The sequence below is a fragment of the Sturnira hondurensis genome, unplaced genomic scaffold, assembly GCF_014824575.4.
Source record: "Sturnira hondurensis isolate 20B ecotype Veracruz unplaced genomic scaffold, ASM1482457v3 Scaffold0000780, whole genome shotgun sequence".
In the NCBI taxonomy this organism is placed as follows: Eukaryota; Metazoa; Chordata; class Mammalia; order Chiroptera; family Phyllostomidae; genus Sturnira; species Sturnira hondurensis.
This window is the reverse complement of record NW_028073411.1, coordinates 7,813,831-7,832,833: the sequence shown is the minus strand read 5'-3', so window position 1 is coordinate 7,832,833 and position 19,003 is coordinate 7,813,831. Positions and strand designations below refer to the sequence as shown.

General features: G+C 37.6%; 1 protein-coding gene across 5 annotated transcripts in view; it reads right to left on the bottom strand.

Moving 5' to 3' along the window:
• The window catches only part of KCNIP4 (potassium voltage-gated channel interacting protein 4), a 926,001-nt gene that overhangs the window by 122,894 nt on the left and 784,104 nt on the right, over positions 1-19,003 (bottom strand). The gene's annotated exons all lie outside the window — the stretch shown is intronic.

The following is a 19,003-nucleotide window of genomic DNA, read 5'->3' as shown; positions in this document are numbered from 1 at the left end:
ACATGCTAGGGTATTAGGACTTTTATGTATGTTATCATTCATTCTACAATAACTTTGCAAGCTGTGTCTGATCTCTATTTTATATTCAAAGAACCTAAGTACCTCAGAGGATTTACAGCCATTTCTCTTTTATCCCTCAGCAAGTACTAAAGAATTCAAACTCAGGTCTGCATCTCTTTTTTAAAAATTAGATTTGTTAGTGTGACATCCATCAATGAAATGATATAGGTTTCAAATGTACAATTCTATGGTATATCATCTGTCTATTTCATTGTGGGCCCATTACTCAAAGTCAAATCTTCTATCACCATATATCTGATCCCCTTAACCCTTTATTATCCTCCTCCCTTATTCCATCTCGTAACCACTATACTGTTGTCTGTGTCTATGAGTTTTGGTTTGTTTGTTTTTCTTGTTGGTTCATGTGTTACTTTGTACCCATTAATGCCTAGAAGACATCAGTACGTTCTCAGTAGTTAGAAAGGAACGTAAATGCAGATTTGTAACTTATTGAGTCCATTGAAATGATCAATAGTTACTAGTCACAATATTTTACATGTTGAGGTACAAATGACATCCACGAATTATATCAATGTGAGTACAGATTAAGTCATATGCAATTAAACAGGGTAGGTGGAAAGATCCCTAATGCTATAATTCTAAATTCTCTATCAGCACCATAGAAAAACCAAGCACCATAAATCAATATTCCCAAATGGATATGAGTAGCTCTTTCTCCTAATTTGATTTGTAGTAACTAATGCTTTAGACTGACACACAGTGTGAAATATTGTCCTTGAAAACAAGCAACTATGTCTGATGCTCAACATTTTATTTGTTTGAAACTGAGCCAGGAAAACTCAATGTGAAAATATATCACAGAAGCTGAGAAGCTATGTCCTGAAGAAAAAAAATCTAATTTCATGCCAGTTAAGTAGATGCTGGCTGACACCTTTTAACAAGTACCTAGTGTCTTGACCACATCAAAATGTTGCATAAGGGAGCTCTTCAGAGTCACATAGAGTAAAGCCGTACTTTGCATGGAAGTTCAAAATAGCACCATATAAATAGTAAAGTATCTTACTATGTGCAAATTTGAAAGTAATACAATACTCAAAATTTTGGTAAATTTTTCAAGAATTTCATAACTCCAAAGCTGGCAGACTGACTGAGCAGTGACCTGTTTTGGATATTGCTTTAAGGCAATACAATATCCCTTTAAGCTTTAACAGAAACTCTGGCCATCCTTGTTAACCTTATGGAAACTTTAAAAAATTATTGGTGTTGCCAAGACTATGCTCTTCAAAGAAAGCACAACCTTCTTATAATTTACTTCAACCAGACTGTATCTTAAATACAATGGAGCCAAAACTTGGATCCTGAAAGTCCTAGCCTCACTGAATTCAATTCTACAAATGTCTGCTGATGATATAGACTCATTAAATGCTCCTCAGTGCTTTCTATTCCTAGGAATGTTAAGGTTTTGTTGAAAAGAAGGTGAACTTTTGAGAGATATAAGGGAAAATTGAAAAAAAATTAAAACCCCACTTCACTCCAGAGGTTAATTCTGCACTTCCTCCCTCATTCAGAACTAACTCCCGGCTGGATCCATCAGACTCTCTGGCTCTTCCCTGCATCCATGACATGGAACAGAGAGCTGCTTATGAAACCAAAAACCCCGTCTTAGAAATCTGCTGTGCCTAAGCATTGTAATAGGCACCTTATCAATACATGCATACCTTGGAGATATTATGGCTTGGGCTCTACACCATGACAATAAAGTGGGTAATAATCTCTTTGTGGGTGGTGGGTCTTGTCTTTAATTTGTAAAAAATGATGGGAGAATGCAAGAGTTGGAAAATTTTTGTTTCAAGTAATAGTTAATAAGCTTAGTAGTCAATACATATAAAACACGATTGTTTCAGAAACTGAAGGAAGGGGCCGCCCTGACTCCAGGGGCTGCAAGCAATTTGACCTCCGCGCTCCAGAGGAAGCTGCAAGCAATCAAGATGGTGTCTGCGCAATTGTGCTCCAGGGAGAGACATCTGCCACCCGGGACACAGGTACCCGGGACGCAGACAAAGAATCACCAGTCAAGGGAAGAAAAGATGCTAGGGAAATTGCTAGACTGCAGCTTGTATACAAGTAACCTCTTTCCTGAGTCACAAATCCCTTACCTATGCGTTTTTCATTCTGAATTCCAAATCCCTTACCTACACTCTCTCTCCCTTATGAAAAAGGCTGGCTAAAAGGAAATATAAGACGATTTTTTAGGGTACAGAACCCACTGTCTTCTCAGATTGCCCACCATCTGAATAAAGCACCCATAAAAATTCAATCCCTGTCTCTGCTTATTGGTTCTGGTGGTGATGGGCAGCACAAACACTGACTTTTCTGGCTGCAAATGTATACTAACTGTGAAGCATTAAATATTTGCAAAGTAGCATAGAAAATGAGGTCTCCCTGCACTGTCTTACATAAGCTTCATAAGAATCATTTATCAAGGAAGACACTACACTCAGGAATGTTTTAGCTTGCCTAAGATCAGAAGTCTAAAAACTAATGGAATGTGTCAATGAATCTAGTCTGTCTGAATAGAATACTAAGGCCACCCATACACTATTCATGTTTCATTCATCTGTCTCCCCAGCATCATGCGTAGCTTAGCATTGACCGTTCAATACATATTTGTTAAATGAATGAATCGAAGTTGGGTGAATTCCAAAGCAGAAAGGAGGCTCATTTCATATGAATAAGTCATTACTTTGTTAAGGTTCCTAAAAACAATTAGCATTTGATTGGGACAATCTGGAACTCCAGACTTTAGCAAATCCATCTGTCACTCAGAGACAAGGGCCTTCAGAAAGCTAAGTCTGGAAAACTTGCAGAGTCAGCCCTTTTTTCGGTGGCTTTCAATGCCAGCCCCTGCTGGAAGCTCAGGGGAAATTGGTGGAAGCAGGGAACGCAGTGTGATAAAAAAACTGTAATAGTCTGAGAAAACAGTGCTGATGAAACACACTTAGATCATAAAAAGGGACTCACCAAAGTGATGAAATGGAGGTAATAGCCTTACTGAGAGAAAGCAATATTGTGCTCTCAGCCTAAAATGTCATGGGAAGCTTATAAAAATGGCTTCCTGGGTAAGGAAAATGATAGATCCTACCTTATTCTCTGGATAATGAAAGCCATCCAATTGAACATGACCTCAGGACTGCATGTGCATAGAAGCAAGCAGGACAATTGTCTGATACATTTTTATAGGAAGAGTCTTGCTGCAAGATAGATCTGAGGTTCACGTATGATTTGAGTGAGTCATGGGACTGAACACATTTGACCTTCACATACAAGATGATAAGTAACAAATGTTTTGTTTTTTTGAGCACTTTACAAAGCACTATCCAGACTGATCATTAAAACAGTCCCATGAGATAAGCATGTGCGGTATTATAGTTCATATTTTATAAATGAGAAAATTTATTAAACATAGAACATGTAGAGCTCAATTGATATCTAGCTGAGACTTTATTCCAAGTGTTTTTTTCTTCACATTCTTTTTACTTAAAATGTGCTACTTAGATCATTGGCCTCATCTAGGAGCTGGTTAGAAATGCAGACTCTTTGGAATCACCCTTGAGCTGCTGAATCAGAACTTGCATTTTGATAAGATCCTCTGGTGATCTGTGTGCACATTAAATTGTGAAAAGCATCGTACAGGCCACAGGTGGACTAGGCACCTAGAATACCTCCATTTTGGGACTCTTCTCTCAATTCCTTATGAATGAGGGTAAGTAGAGGGCACAAGTAAGAATAAGTTGCCAATCTGTGGATCTTCTCAAAATATCAGATTTAAGTGTTGATGGCACCAGTGATACCAACATATTTAACATTGTAGACCCAGAATACTGGTTTTGCCACTTACTCTGTGGTTTGGGGAGCACCCCTTAATGCTTTCAACTTTAGTTTCTCATCTGGAAATGGGGATAATAAGAGTACCAACCATGTGAAGTTGTTGTGAAGGTAGAATGAAATGAGTACTCAGATCTGACATGTGATGAGTATGCCATAATGCTCATTATTTTAAGAATGATACTTAACCAGAGTTCTCCTGGTTCTTCATTAATTCCAGCCTTTGAACCCTACCACAGAGACTCACTTCACAGTGACACTGATCTATGGAATTTTTCCAGGTGGTACAAGGTCATTGTGGGTTTCAAGGAAGTTGTCTTAGAACGAACCCTTGCCACATTTTTCTAGACTGGTCATCTCAGGTATTATTTATTTTTTTGCCCACACTCAGATTCTAAAAACCAATTTTGGGGAACTCTGGCCCTTCTAGGGTTCGATAAACTTTTAAAAATTATTCACAAAAGTCATAGAGCAACTGAGAAGAAGCTCAGATGTCTTCTTTTCTCTAGAAGCCAGAAGATTCAAGGACAGAGAGGAGGGCAGTCTCTCATGGGTGCCCGAAGCCACAAGGAAGATGTAGGCATTGAGTTCTAGGAAAAAGAGCTGACCACCACAGGGTTAGCTGAAAATTCAGCCCCTCAGGCCCAGCCTGCTAGTGTATTGGAGTATTTCAAAGACAGGGATTCAGGAAAAAATTAACTGCCTAAGTTGTCGCTAAGTGCAGAGGCAGTACAAAAACCTGATTTTCTTCTGAATGAGACAAGGAACATAAAAAGATGCTTTGTTAAAATGTCTTTAACAAAGATGAGTTATTCTTAGCTATTACTTATTATTGGTGATATTTTGCTCTCATTTCTTACATGGGAAGAATTTCCTAACCTCAATATCTGTGCTATGCAATTTCAAATTAGATACCACAAACTGCTAGGGTAAAAGTAGGTGAGGCCATTACCAGCATGCTATTCCTCTGTGCAGAATCATTATTCATTATACAGCAAGCAAATCCTTAAGAGACAGGTTGAGAGTAAGGATCTGAACACGCTGCTAACTGCCAGAGGCGGGCAATGAACTTAACAACGCAAATGAAATCGAAAAATTCTTCTTCTTGCTTTTCTTACTGCGTAGCAATCCCATATCTTTCTGTTAATCTTTACTTTGCATGGTTGGCACTCGATTCTCTGCTGAATTTCTCCAGGGCAAATATTAAGAGAGGCGGTGAGTGCCATAGCTTGGAGCTGGCCTTCCTCTGCCAAGCCCTTATCTACCAGAGCTCAGCACATTCCTATTAATGTGGGGTCTGGTGCTTTAATTAGTCAAATGGAAAGAAGGTTGCCACTTAGCAACCTTTTATTTTTTTTTAAAGCATGGATTTTAAAGACGTAAATAATAAATTATAGGCCACAGACTTTTTCTAACTCTCCCAAGATAAACTTTCTATTTCCAAATGGAAAATCATTTTTTTGGTTACAAAATGAAGGAAAATTGGATAGATCTTTAAACATGACTTCATATTTTGAAAGAGCTAAGACTCATCTCTAAGTTATTATAAATTAGTTGACACATATTTTTACCTACTTGCTCTTTCATGTGCGACTTCTTTCTTAGCTAACTTTGGAAATATCTGCTTCTATTTTTTTTTAATCTTTGAAAATTCATTTCTATCTTCAACTTGATTGAGATTTTATTTTTTTGTTTATTTTGTGTTTAGGTTGTTTATTTTTACTAATAAGTTGCTTATGTTTTATTATATTATACTGAGTTTTATCCTTTTATTGCTTTACTTGGGTCTATTTCTTTTGTCTTGTTTCTCATCATTTCTTAGCACATTTCATGTATTTTTAAAGTTTCACCTCATGCCTTGATTCTTTGCAGCTTCCAGAGCTTATATTTTCTCATGACTTATCACTTCCACCTTACATACTCTTCTTGTCAAGACTGGGATCTTAGCCACTTAAATCACTCTCATTTATTTTTTAGTTTTGGCTTGTTTCATGTTTTAATTCAATTTTTATCACCTCTAAACCATTTCTTACGCTAATTTTGTCCTGTTTTGTGGAGTGTTTTTAAATTTACTGTCAACTCTCACCATGTAATGATTGGAAGAGTGATGATACAGGCGGGATCTGGCAGTGGACCCCTGGTCTAAGCAAGGTAGCCTGTGTGGGAGCAACGGCTCCTCTCCTTCTGTTCGCCTTTCTTGTTTAAGATAAAAGCTCCACGAGAGCAGTGGCCTGTGTCTGCTTCAGATCTTGCATCTTCTGGCTCATGGGAGGCATCTAATAAAACTTATGAAGGGTAATAATGATGATGGATAAGGGGTACTAAGAATTCCATGAGTCTATTAACAATTTATTGGCACTATGTGGCAAACATCCTTCTGAGGACTTCCCATACATTAACTCAATTTTCACAACTATGCTATTAGGAAGGCGTTATAATCACCCCCATCTAAATATGAGGATGTTAAGACCCCAAGAGATACAAAGTGGCCTGCCGGGGGTGATCCATGTCATCCATCACTGGGTCTGGGGCCCTTAACCACCACTTGCTCAGTGTCTGCCATATTACATAATAAATAATCGGTCAATAAGAGGCAAGTAGAAGTGATGTCTTTAAAGCGGGCTTTATGCAATAACAACCTAAGACACCATGTAGGCTCGTTAAACAAAGAAAGGCCTGAAACGTACCTCGGAAATTCATGACTGGTTATAATCTTCAAGTGCCTGAGCCTCCATCTCTGTGCAGAGTGCCATCACCCCTCTGGGCGCTGGGGCGGCCCCTGCAGCCCCACTCCATCAGACTGGCAATTTTAGATCCAAGACAGCAGGTGGTGCCTGGCTCTCCTAGATGGGAACCTCTCCGTTTGCCAAAGATTTATAAAAGCAGTATTTTAAAGAACTGCATTTACCCAACAAGCTAATTTTCTTCTCAGTTAGAGTCCCATCATTCTTGAGCCCTAAGAATAAAAAGTGAATCAAGGCACAGGCGTGGGTCATTTGACCTTTCACCACAGAGTTTCTACACGAACCCCTCCAAAGTACTGAACTTGCTGGAAATCGCTGATCTTAGAAAAGCTTCTCTTGGATTTCTTGGTACCATCTGGCATTTGTAGCATGAACTCAGTTTCTCCTGCTCAAATAATTTAGCTTTTGGACGCGAGGAATAATGGCAGAGCCAAAAATAATCAGTTATACACCTCTAAACAAAACAAGAAATTATACAACCAACATTAGTGTCAAAATAGAGCCTTATTGTATTTTAAAAAATATTCTTGCTTTTTTTTGGGGGGTGGTTATGATGACTAGATGGACTTTATCCAAGAAAGTGGTTATTTTTGTGAGAATAGGAGAAAGAAGTGTGTGAGAATAAAATATTTAAGTTGCTATTTTCTTTGAAGCTATAATAGTCCATGCAATTTACAGGTATACATTACTTAGAATTTAAAGATGTTTATCCCTATTTTAAAAACCATGTTTTTTTATTAACGGTCCTTTGAAATATGGTAACACGATTAAAAGTTAAAAGGCTTTTCCTGATGCAATATTAATCCTTTTGTGGAATAGTTTATTCTAAAGAAAGGAAAAAGATGAAGGCAAAAAATGTCTTCCTTGCTAGCATTTTGACTTCTGGAGGAGGATTTGCAACTGAATTCTAGTTGTTTGTTTCCAGTGTTTATTATAGTTTAAACTAAAATGTGTGGGATTTAGTCATCATGCCCTAATATCATTAAAGTTGTATAAAACTGAGCAGTTTCAGTACCATAGAAAATGCCATGTTTATTTATATTTTTAAAGGGTTATTTTTAAAACTAGAAAATAATCCCACAGCATACATTTTTAAACTATTGTTTGCCCAAGAAGTGTTATATTAAAATGCCTATTGTTCTAGGGCTTGTTAACAATTGAAGACATGACTTATTTCCAGGAGATTAACTCAATTCTAAGAGAAAAAATTATAAAAAATATTAGAACAAACTCTAAAAACTGTGTGTGTGCATGTGAGCACATACTTGGACACAGAGAACATGAAAATAAAACAATATGTCCAAAGTTAAAAAATGAAATTTTCTGTGTAGGTTCTAATATATAGCAGTTTGTTGTCACTTTTACAACTATGTAAAAGCTACAAATTACATTATCTTATGATTAGAAAACACAGATTTTTCTAAGATAGTTCTAATTTCACCACAGTTCTTTTTCCTTTTTCTCCTTTTTCCTCTTCCTCTTCCCCTTCCCCTCCCCTTTTCTTCTTCTCCTTCTCCTTCTTTTCCTTTCCCTTCTCTTTTTCTTTCTTCTTTTCTTCTTCCAGATTTGACTCATTAAAATATGCTGAAGTGTGGATTTAATTTTCAGACTTACCAATGCTAATATTTTCATGTAAATAAATTAAAATTTTTCTATGGCATCAATTAATGTAAATAAACAAGTCAGAAAAAATTACCAGAGGTGAGTCATGATATTTTATTAATCATATTTTATTGATAGTGCTATTACAATTTTCCTAATTTTTTTTCTCCTTTGTACTCCATCCAGAACCTCCCACTTCTGCAGGCAATCCCCACACCATTGTTAATGTCGTGGGACATGCATATAATTTCTTTGGCTACTCCATTTCCTATACAGTACTGCTGCTGGTGCCAGTCCTAGGGGAACTTAGCCAGAGGTGTGGAGGCTGGGAGCTCACTGAAGATGGCTGTTCCTTGTTTGTGATGATTTAGGAAGTTGGGAAGCATGTGCCAAGACCAGCCATTCCCATGGAAAAGCAGTTTGGGTGGGCCTGTAAATTGGGTGGGATTGAATTTCTGGGGATCTACAGGGCTGGTCAAACGGTGCTAGCCAGGTTGATGGAGTCTCAGATACGGCACCAGCCTGCCAGCTCTGTGGTTCTAGGCAGAGAGGGTTCAGGAAATGGACAATGGTCTCTGCCCACATTTATGTCTTGGAGAAAGCTGTCTCCCAGCTCTCACTTAACACCAGACATTTCAGTTTCTCCCTATAGCCTCTATTGCCTTTCAAGCTTCTACTCCAGTGTGGTAGCTCAGAGGGAGTGAGTCTGAGTAGATGAGTCTATGTGTGGGTTTTTCAAAAGGACCTGCTTAGGATTCCAGCAGTTTCATCCAGTGACTCAGTCTCCAGTGGGTTTTGCAGCCAGAAGTTATAGGGATTTATCTTCCTGGCACTAACATCTTGGACTGGGGGGCCTGGTGTGAGGCTGGTACTTTTTTCTCTCAAGAAATCACTCCCAAATTTTTACCTACCCCACATGGATGTGGGGCCATCCTGTTTCTTGTCTCTACCCCTTCTACCAGTCTGAGAGGACATGGTTTCCTCAATTCCAGAGTTGTCAGACTTCCATTTATCTCAATTTCTGATAGTTCTGAGTGATGGTTGCTCTATAATTTAGCTGTAATTTTGATGTAGTTGTGCGAGGAGGTAAGCTGTGTTTACCTATGCTGCCATCTTGACTAGCAGTCTCTATATTTTTAATTTATATGGCAAATTATAAACTTTAATTTGAAAATTTCATGTGTCTACATTGCTGAAATTAAAAGAAATCCTCACAGTTTTAAGTATTTCTTGCCACCTTTCAACTATTATTTATAAAAATTCAGAGTAGATCCTAGCTAATTTATTGCTTTTACTAAAGGCCTTATAAATATAAAACATAGTTCTTTATTACATCTCATACTCCAGTGGCAGATAAATACAAGTAAGCAGGTATTTATAATATAACCTGATATGTACAATGTTCTAGGTGAATGAGAATGCTGTGGAAATCTACAGAGTAGGCACCTGACTCTATCAATTGAAGGGGTACATTAATGAAGGCTTCTCTGAAAGGATGGCACAGTAGTTTGATTATTATATAGATTCAAGTATATCACAGTTTAATTCATAATTATCCATAATTCATGAAATTTTAATAACAACCTCAAGGTAAGATCTGGTAGATCCAACTTTAGTTATTGTTCAAAATGTTTATCCAAACAATTATTGCTTTAGGATAGGAGTATACTGATTTCAATCCCCCAATTTTTCCTTTCTCCATAACTTTATATATTATATTGAAGTAAAAGCAGAAGAACAGAACAAAATTTAGGCAGCTCCTTAGTCTCAGGACAATCAAACTGTGGGTGCCCTTGATCATAGGTTTTTCCAATCAATGGGATACATTTCAACCTCAGTATTTGCATGTATGCTGTGGAAAAAGTTTTGTGAAGTTAAATGTCATCTAAAGCATCAGAAACACATACTTTACTGAAGTATGGAAATCATAGACATGCATACACACACACACCACTTCCTAAATAAATGTTGAAAATATTAGAATCTATTGAGATGTAAATATAGTAAACATTGGCAGTAAAACTGGAATTCATAAGATAGATCTACTTAGTTTTCTCTTCCTCTAACTTTTCCTGTCCATTTGTTCCTGCCCACTCCCTTCCATGTACACATATATCTAAGCCTTTTATATTTTAACAAAATAAAACAATTTATCCCTTAACTTGTTGACATCTAGCATCAGCAGTTCAGGCCACCATACACCCAAATTTCTCTTCTAAAGTTCATTGAGATGTTCTGCATCTCTTCTCAACTTACTATATCATTTTGAATCACAGTGCCAATTGAGACTACACCCTCCTTGAATTTTTTCCATCTTAATTTATTGACACCACATTCTCCTACATTTCCTCTCACAAATCTGTGGTCATTCTTTCCTAATCTGCACTTGGGGTTTCTTTTATTTCTGTTGCCCTTAAATTTAAATATTCATGTTCCCTGCAGGCTTGTCATTGGTTTGCATTACTCTTCAATTCATACTCAAATAGGCATTGCTGATATATAACGGTAGATTAAAACAATAAAGCTAAAAATCCCTACCATCACGGAGTTTATATTCTAGTAAGGTGAGATGCACAATATACAAATAAAAACTATAACTGTTTATAGTTATAGTTTTTGAGTGGCTGAACTCAGATGGCTTTGAGTTCTTCATATCCAAAGGGGAAGTCATTATCATTGTCTCTTAAACTCCATTTCCAAGTCCTTGCAAATACTCACCCTGCTTCTCAGCTAGAAAACTAGGAATCATCTAGACTCTCAGATTTCACGCAACTCATATTCAAGTCCTCACGAACTCTAAATCCTGTCAGTCCTATTTTCTAGAAATGTATCAAAATATCTGTACCCCTTATTCTACTGGCTTTATTTAGGCTGCTTTATTTCTTCTCAAGTTTCCCAGTTTCATTCTCTACAATGCCTTAGAGGAAATTTCAACAAGAACAAACTTACCATGCCACACTTTGTATAATATCTTTTAATAGCTCTCTAATATTTGAATATTAACTATGGTCTCTCTTTCAGGTAAATGGAAATTCTACTGTGTTCCTTAGCAGGTACTTCTAAAGAATCTCTCATCACTCAAAAACCCTTTCTGTGGTTTCTAAAGACACCTTTTGCCTTGTATTAAGCAATATTCCCAGTTCCTCTCCTACTGCATCTATCCACGCTTTTGGTAAGCTAGTCATACTCAAGGAGCCTGTACTCGCTGCTCAGTCATGGCTACCACCATCATCACCTTCACCTTGTAAAGAACACCCCAAACAAATCTTACAGTGTTTACTTGTATGTGACTACTTTGTACATGGGATTTTTAATTTATATAAGAACCCTAATAAAGTAGAGCCCTGGCTGGTGTAACTCAGTAGATCGAATGCTGGCCTGGGAACCAAAGGATTGACAATTTGATTCCCAGCCAGGGCATGTGCCTGGGTTGCAGGCCAGGTCCCCAGTAAGGTGCACGTGAGAGGCAACCACCCATCGATGTTTCTCTTCCTCTCTTTCTCCCTCCCTTCCCCCTCTCTAAAAATAAATAAATAAATAAATAAATTTTTTAAAAAAGAACCCCAATGAAGTAGGTATTATGCTTTCCGTGTTATAAATTAGAGTACTAGAACATAAGAGATGGAGTTTTTTGTCTATAGGTCATGATCATACACAAGACACACACTTCTTACCAATTAATTGGGGTTAATCATTTTCATCTCATAGAACTATTATTTCAAAAATTAACTTTAAAAGATATCTGGTAAAGGCACCGGTATTGTCATTATTAGGCAGTGACAATAATGATGAGAAAGATCCCCGCATCATATACTCATCTGACAGGAGAGAGAGATGGGCTGAAGGGAGACGTTCTGCCCCAGACACAGTCCTTCCCGAGTCTGCAGCAATAGTTACTGAAGGGCTGCTGTTCCAGCCAGACAGCTATCTACCACTTAGATTCAGGTGGGGTTATCTGATACAACCGTGGTGTAGAAATACATTTGGAATAGGTTGTTGCAATCATTCATTCATTTAAAAATCATTTCTCCAAGATCTTTTATGTGCCAGATTCAGAGATTTTTTTTTAAAAGTCATGTCCTAAAGATTTTATCACTCACCAAGACATACTAATATATGTACATATCATTATGTACATAAATCACTAAAACATTTTACTCCTTCAACAAATACTTATTGAACACTTGTCCAGGGCTCTAATAGGTATGAACAAAAATCCTAAGGTTGCAGTTTGCAAAGTGGAGGTTTAAAATACCTATGCTTAGGCTGCTTTCAAGATTGTCCACATCCCACCTATAGCTGCTCATCTTTTAATTCTCCCATATTTCTGCATATGTGTCTGTCTTGAACCAGTCTGTAAGTAATTGAAAGAAATGTGTGCCTCCTGTTTATCTTTCCATCCCTCACCACTTCCCACACAGTACAAAGTAAAATAGTTAAAATAAAATTTAGCCCCAGGCTGGTACCTGAAAAATGGCTAGTAATAAAACCAGAGTTATTAAAGACAGAGTGAAGATCACAAATACAATAATAGTTATGCCTGGCGGCCTCCCCTGTGGCTACTCCCAGACCTCAGCACTGTCTGGGGTATGATCTCAGGCAGGCATACTGTGAATTAATCTGTTGCTTAAAGACAAAAATGTCCTCTTCCTGGTGTCTGTTTTATTCTCCTGCACAGCTTTCCTGACATGAAAGAAAGTGGTGGGGAGCCTTATAGGGGCAAAGGCTGGCTTAGTGTTGGAACAGCTGCCTGGAGAGTGTGGTCACTTATGCAGCTCATAGGGAAGTTCTTTGCTCTCTACGGGACCATCTCATAAGCACATGCTCAGGGCACAAGCAAAGGTGACTCCAAAGAGGTTTTCAAAGGATGTGATAGCTGAAATTGGAAGAATATCAATAACAACTAATGCTTGTGTTTATTATAGGAAAATCAGAATGCTTTTATTTTATCATCTGGAGTTGATTATCGATATGAATAGGGGAAGTGCCAAAGCCTTTTTTGTTTTTAAGACTTCAGAAAGTGTTCACATGGCCTTGACTCTGAGTAAAAGTTAGGATCTGCCTTGGATGAGGATATTGCCATTCACACTGTGAGACACTTATCTGTTCACCGTCAAGCTTTCAATGTGTCCAGGGCATTTCAGAGATAAATACTTAGGTCACAATTAATTATGAAAATTTGTAAAGTCAAGCCATAGTTTTCAGCTGTCTTCAATTCACAGTCTTAACTATAGTGGTTTTTAAGATATCAAAGAAATATTTTTAAAAAGTTAGGACAGGTAACTATATCTTGTTTACCAGGCTTCAATTTTTTAAAAAGATTTTATGTGTTTATTTTTAGAGCTAGGGGAAGGGAGGGAGAAAGAGAGGGAGGGATACACCGATGTGAACGACATTGATCAGTTGCCTCTTGCACAGCCCCAACCAGGGACTGAGCTGTAACCCAGGCCTGTGCCCTGACAAGAAACTGAACCAGAGACATTTTGCTTTGCAGGACAACACTCAACCAACTCAGCCATACCACTCAGGGCCAATTTTCAATTTTAAAGCACAATAAAAGAAACAGCCAGCAAACAAAGCATAAAGAGGCTTTCTCATAAATGCACATCTTTAAAATCCAAAGAGACAGAGCTCATGCAAATCTCACCTTGAATGTTAAATGGGGCTTTAGATGTGCTTATAGCAAAACTTCCTTAGGTTTTCCTCATACACAAGCTTTTATGAGAGCATTTTCCCAGGCTAAGTTCACTGTTCAAATAAAGGTTGGTGTTGAATCAGGAGAAAAAATACAAGGAGGAGACAATGAAAGTGTTTACCTTTGGTAGTGATTAGCTCAGAGATCAGTCATATTTCATGAAGCCAATTCAATCTGGCCAGTGTTTCTATTATTGTGTTTGTCACTGCTTAATACCTGAGGACTTATAAGAACTTTAATATCATAACTTGTGGCCCAAGACTTGGATTTTTGCAGTTTGAACTCTGAGGTTGCTTTACAGACTCATGACTCTGCTCCTCAGACTTGGAAACTGCCTGCAGAATACTCTCTTTATGCCGTTTGATTCCTTTTGATAACTAACACCAGAACTTTCGTTCTACATGCCTGAACCAGGACTAGGATGTTGACAAATGCCTGCCCGACCATGTGTTAACCACTGTTCCCATCTCACAATCCCACTTGCTGACCACTGATTTAGTCAAGCTTTGCGAAGTCCAGTTGCCTCACTAATCAGAAAAATGATGGAAATTTATAATCTTGTTACCCCCAGCAACCCATCTCTTTGATTATCAGTTCACGCCTTATCACTTTTGCCTTTAAAAGAACCTTGCCCCATCCTCTTCATTTTGAATGTGTCTTTGGTTCATACCGAGGGCTGTGTATGCCCTTGATTTGCACATGATATGTTAATAAAACTCTCTTTTAATTTACTATAGAATTCTGTTAATGTAATCAAAGTCACTGTGGATCTTTTTAAGTTGTATCTCTCTTTGCCTTTGCCACTGTTCTACAATGCCTAGTGTCCTCAATCAGCTGAGGCACCAATATGATGAGGCTTTGAGGTATGCTATTTACAAGCAGACACTTCCCACTATGTCCCTCCTCCCTACTGTCGCTGGTCACTAAGCACATTACTCCTTCCCACTCTTTAATCACAAAACTACCTCTGAACTCTTGCCCAGTCTGAACCCCTTGTAATTTCACAAGGGATTCAATTTGTCTCCCTATCCAATCCTCTCCATTGAGATCTCTTGGATCCATACTTCAGCATAGGAACAAAACAAAAACAAAGAAACACCATTTCCATATTTTCCAGTTTTGTAGAGCATTCTTTCCATGTCTGTCTTTATTGAAACTTGGTTTTGGTCAGTCCCAAACAAACAAGGACACCGTGCCTCTGATGGCCCGGACCTTAGATCCAAACTTCAACTTTTTTCTTATCTTTATGTCAAAATTTGTTGAAACACTATTTCATGCTAATTTCTCGAATTTCTCATTGCTCATTCACTATTTGATCTACTGGAAGTGATTTTTCATCTTATCCCTCTAGCAAAACAGTTTCTGACACATTCATTTACCTAATCTTCCAATTCAATAAGTTATCTTAAGGTCCTTTATTAGCATTCTTCCTCTGTAGAGTATGCCCATACCTTTTCTTTCCTCGTATCTTCCCTCAATGAGCAGAACTTTGCAGTATTTCTCTCTCTCCCCCTGATCAGCTCCAAGGGTCTTTTGTTTCCCTCTACAACTTATTTCCTGAGCCCACACAGCCCAGTTGGCTTTTTCTATCTCTGTGACTTTCTAAATAAACTTTAACTTATATTTGGAAAAAAAGTCATTTATTAAACTTTTCTGCTTCATTTGACACTGAGGAAATTCTTAAGTTCCTAAGGTTGTCTGATATCTCACTCTAAATCTATCAACATTCCCTCTTACCCTTCCTCACCATTGAATATTATTTTAATGTATTATCTTATCCTTGTCCTCTGCACGTATCCTGGAGTAGTCAGTTCTGTGGACAAAAAGCATGGCTGTAATGAATCAGCTCCTCATTGGCCAGGTCACTGTGGGAAGTTATGCCCAAAGCTATACCTTGTTTAGTGAAAAAATATTTAATCAACCCCTGTTCATTGTTATTACGCATATAGGCTAACGCACCTTTGGAGTGCCAGAAATAGTACTCCTCAAAGGCATGACCATGCTCAAGGAACAGATAACCTCAACTACCCTGTAATCTGGTCCTCCCAGGTTTTCTTCTCCCTTCACGGGGACAATAATCTTCCTTATTGTCACTCCTTGACTTCAAATGCATAAAAGAAAATAAAAAACTTATTTTCTGGAGCAACTGAGATCTTGCTTCCCATTAATCACCATCAGTTTGGGCTGAAATTTATGAAAGCTCTCTAGAGGTTTGAACATTTCTTATGTTGACACTTCTAAACTCTGCCCCTCTTTGCCATCCCCATGCTAACACTTGTTCATCTCACAGCCTGTGGGACAGCTCCTCCTGGAATTCTCATGCTTCCTTTATTGCTAGATATTAAAATGTAAGCCTATGGTCTTCTCCATTAAACAGCATACACCTCTTTTCTTCTTATCTGAATTGAATGGGCCACCCTCTCAATCAGTCACCCATACTGCAAATCTGGAGTCGTCTTTGATTGTCCTTAAGCTCACTTTCAACTAATGACAAAACACTACTACTTTTAGGTCTGATATATATTTATAGAATCTGTTGCTTACTCTTTCCATCAGCTCTTTATACCCCGTGACTACTGCTCTGGCTCTGGCTGTTATCAGCGTTTGAACTCCTGCCCTTGTACCCTAAATTGCTTCCTTGCCTTTTAGCTTTGTTCTCCTTATATGTAAACTCCTAAGCAATGCTGCACGAAGAGACAAGCATGGCTATGTCCTTCTACTTTCAGACATTTCTTACAAGTACCTGCCCTACTTTATGTAGCTCCCTGCCTCTGCCATGTATTTCACAATGATGTGCTCTTCCCCACCTGAAAAGCCTTTCTGTTTCTACTTTCAATCATCTATTTTCCTTTGTTCAGTGAAACACAGCTCAGCCTTCTAGAAAACTTATCTCCTCTAGGAAGCTACCGTGTCCATCCCTGGGTGAATGTGATACATATCTCTGTAGTTCTGCAATGACCAATTGTTACAGTTATCACTTAACTATTTTATATTTATCTGTTCTTATGACTGTCTCCCAACCCCCTGTGACCTGTTTGAGAAAAGCAGTTGTATCTCATTTATCTACGTGCTCCAAGCAGCTTGCAAAGTGCCGGCCACAAAATAGACATTTAAAAATTAAATCAAGAGTTGAGGGAGTGACTCACTTTGAACTTTACTTTTCCCATGAAGAATACAGAGAGCACATGGCCTTCATGTTCAGAGGTAGATTGAATTAATGGGCTAAACACTCTTCAGATCTTATTTTTAAGCATTCAGGATATAAAACACATGAAATAAATGTCTTATGTAGCCATTTCCTATGCAGGGCACTCAGAGTGTTGTTTACTTCTTAGGAAAATAAAATTTCTAAAAAACAAATTTTTCAAATTATCATCTAATTGAAACATCTTCTTAACCAAGAATTTTATCCATGCCCAAGCTCTTTATCCAGAGGATTGCTCTCATTATTATTTCTTTCATCAGTCTTTAGCCTACCTGTGCCGTATTGTTCTGCTCTAACACCAAAGGCTACTCATGGAAAGAGAACAAGGACATTGATTGAGTCCCTGGTACAGAAAGGCAGGGCAGGACTGTGGAAAGAGTATGGGCTTAGCAATAGACACACTGGATTCCAGTACCAAACATTTAATGACCATGCAAAGTTGAGCAAAGTTCTCAAACACTCTGGGCCTGAATTCATATCCTTTTAAAATAGGAATACAGCACTACTCTATAGGATTATTGTGAAATTACATGAGCTAATGCCTTTAAAACATCCAGCCTAATAATTTCATTTCCTCTTTCTCTATTTAGAGTTGGTATATAAAGAGTACATAGAAAGTCTAAAAGAGTTTTTAAAAAAGTGTTTGTATATTTGAACTATTTGCAAGTTCCCTAATTTGTCCGAATGAAAATAGGGGATGGCTGGGGTGGGGAGGGGGAGTGTTTGGGGCTAAATGCAGACAACTGTACTTGAACAACAAAATAATTTTAAAAAAGAAAATAGGTCTTCTTAAAGGTAAAAACTCCAGTAAAATGAAATAAAAAAGAGTATGACATGAAATTTTACTTTTGTTTTGTTAATGAACTTATTTCTGTTTTGCTTGATTGGTTGTAAAGTTTTGTCTTTCACTATATGAAAGTAGAAACTGAATAGACTTTTATTAACTGATAAAAAATAAAATCATTAAAATAAGCAAAATTATCTCAATGCCAAGAATTCTTAAAAAGAGATACTCTTAATAGAAAGCCTAGTACAGATAAAGTCTCAAATGAAAAATTCTGGTGTCAATTCTGAATTAAGAAAGAAGGACAAAAGAAGAGAACCTTGTAAAGACAGAATTTCTTTTATTATGAAGATTGATGATTTAAACAAGGCAAGTTTTTTGAGGCTTATGGACCTGCCATGGTTAAGATGGCAAACAAGGAAATGTTATTGCTTATTAGATATCCAATAAAATGTTACATGGAAAGGTCAAATCTTTAAAAAAAGTTAGATATTTTTATTTAAAATATCATTGTTATTAGTTTTGAAACAGAGCTCATGAATAAAACAGAAATAAACACATGTTTCAGAGAGGAAGCTCAAGATGTAGTATGTAGTATGTAGTCTAGTATATAGAAATATGAGACATACAGTGAACTTCCATCCTTCATTTGAAACATGTATTTGACCATCTCTGTAGTGATGCAGGCCCAGAACTAATTTGGTTTATGTAGATTTGAAAACAACAAAATGTATGCACAGAGGAAGTATTTTGTGCCAAGTACTGCTCTACACACCAAGGAAAGAGAGTGAACAAAATCAGTAAGTTTCCTGGCCGCATGGAGGTTACGTTCTAGTGGGGAAAGACTTACAACAGAGAAATCACAATAGAATGTGATGCCCTGTAGTAACACGTGTTATAAAGAAAGAATGTAGGGTTTGAGATTGCTTTTTCCCTGACCTTATGATAGTGGGGTGGTCATAGTCTTTCTGAAGAGGTGACATTTAAGAAGAGACCTCACTGAAGAGAGGGAATAATTTGTGGTTGGGTATCTTGGCAAGAGACTTGTAAGCAAAGGCAAGGACATT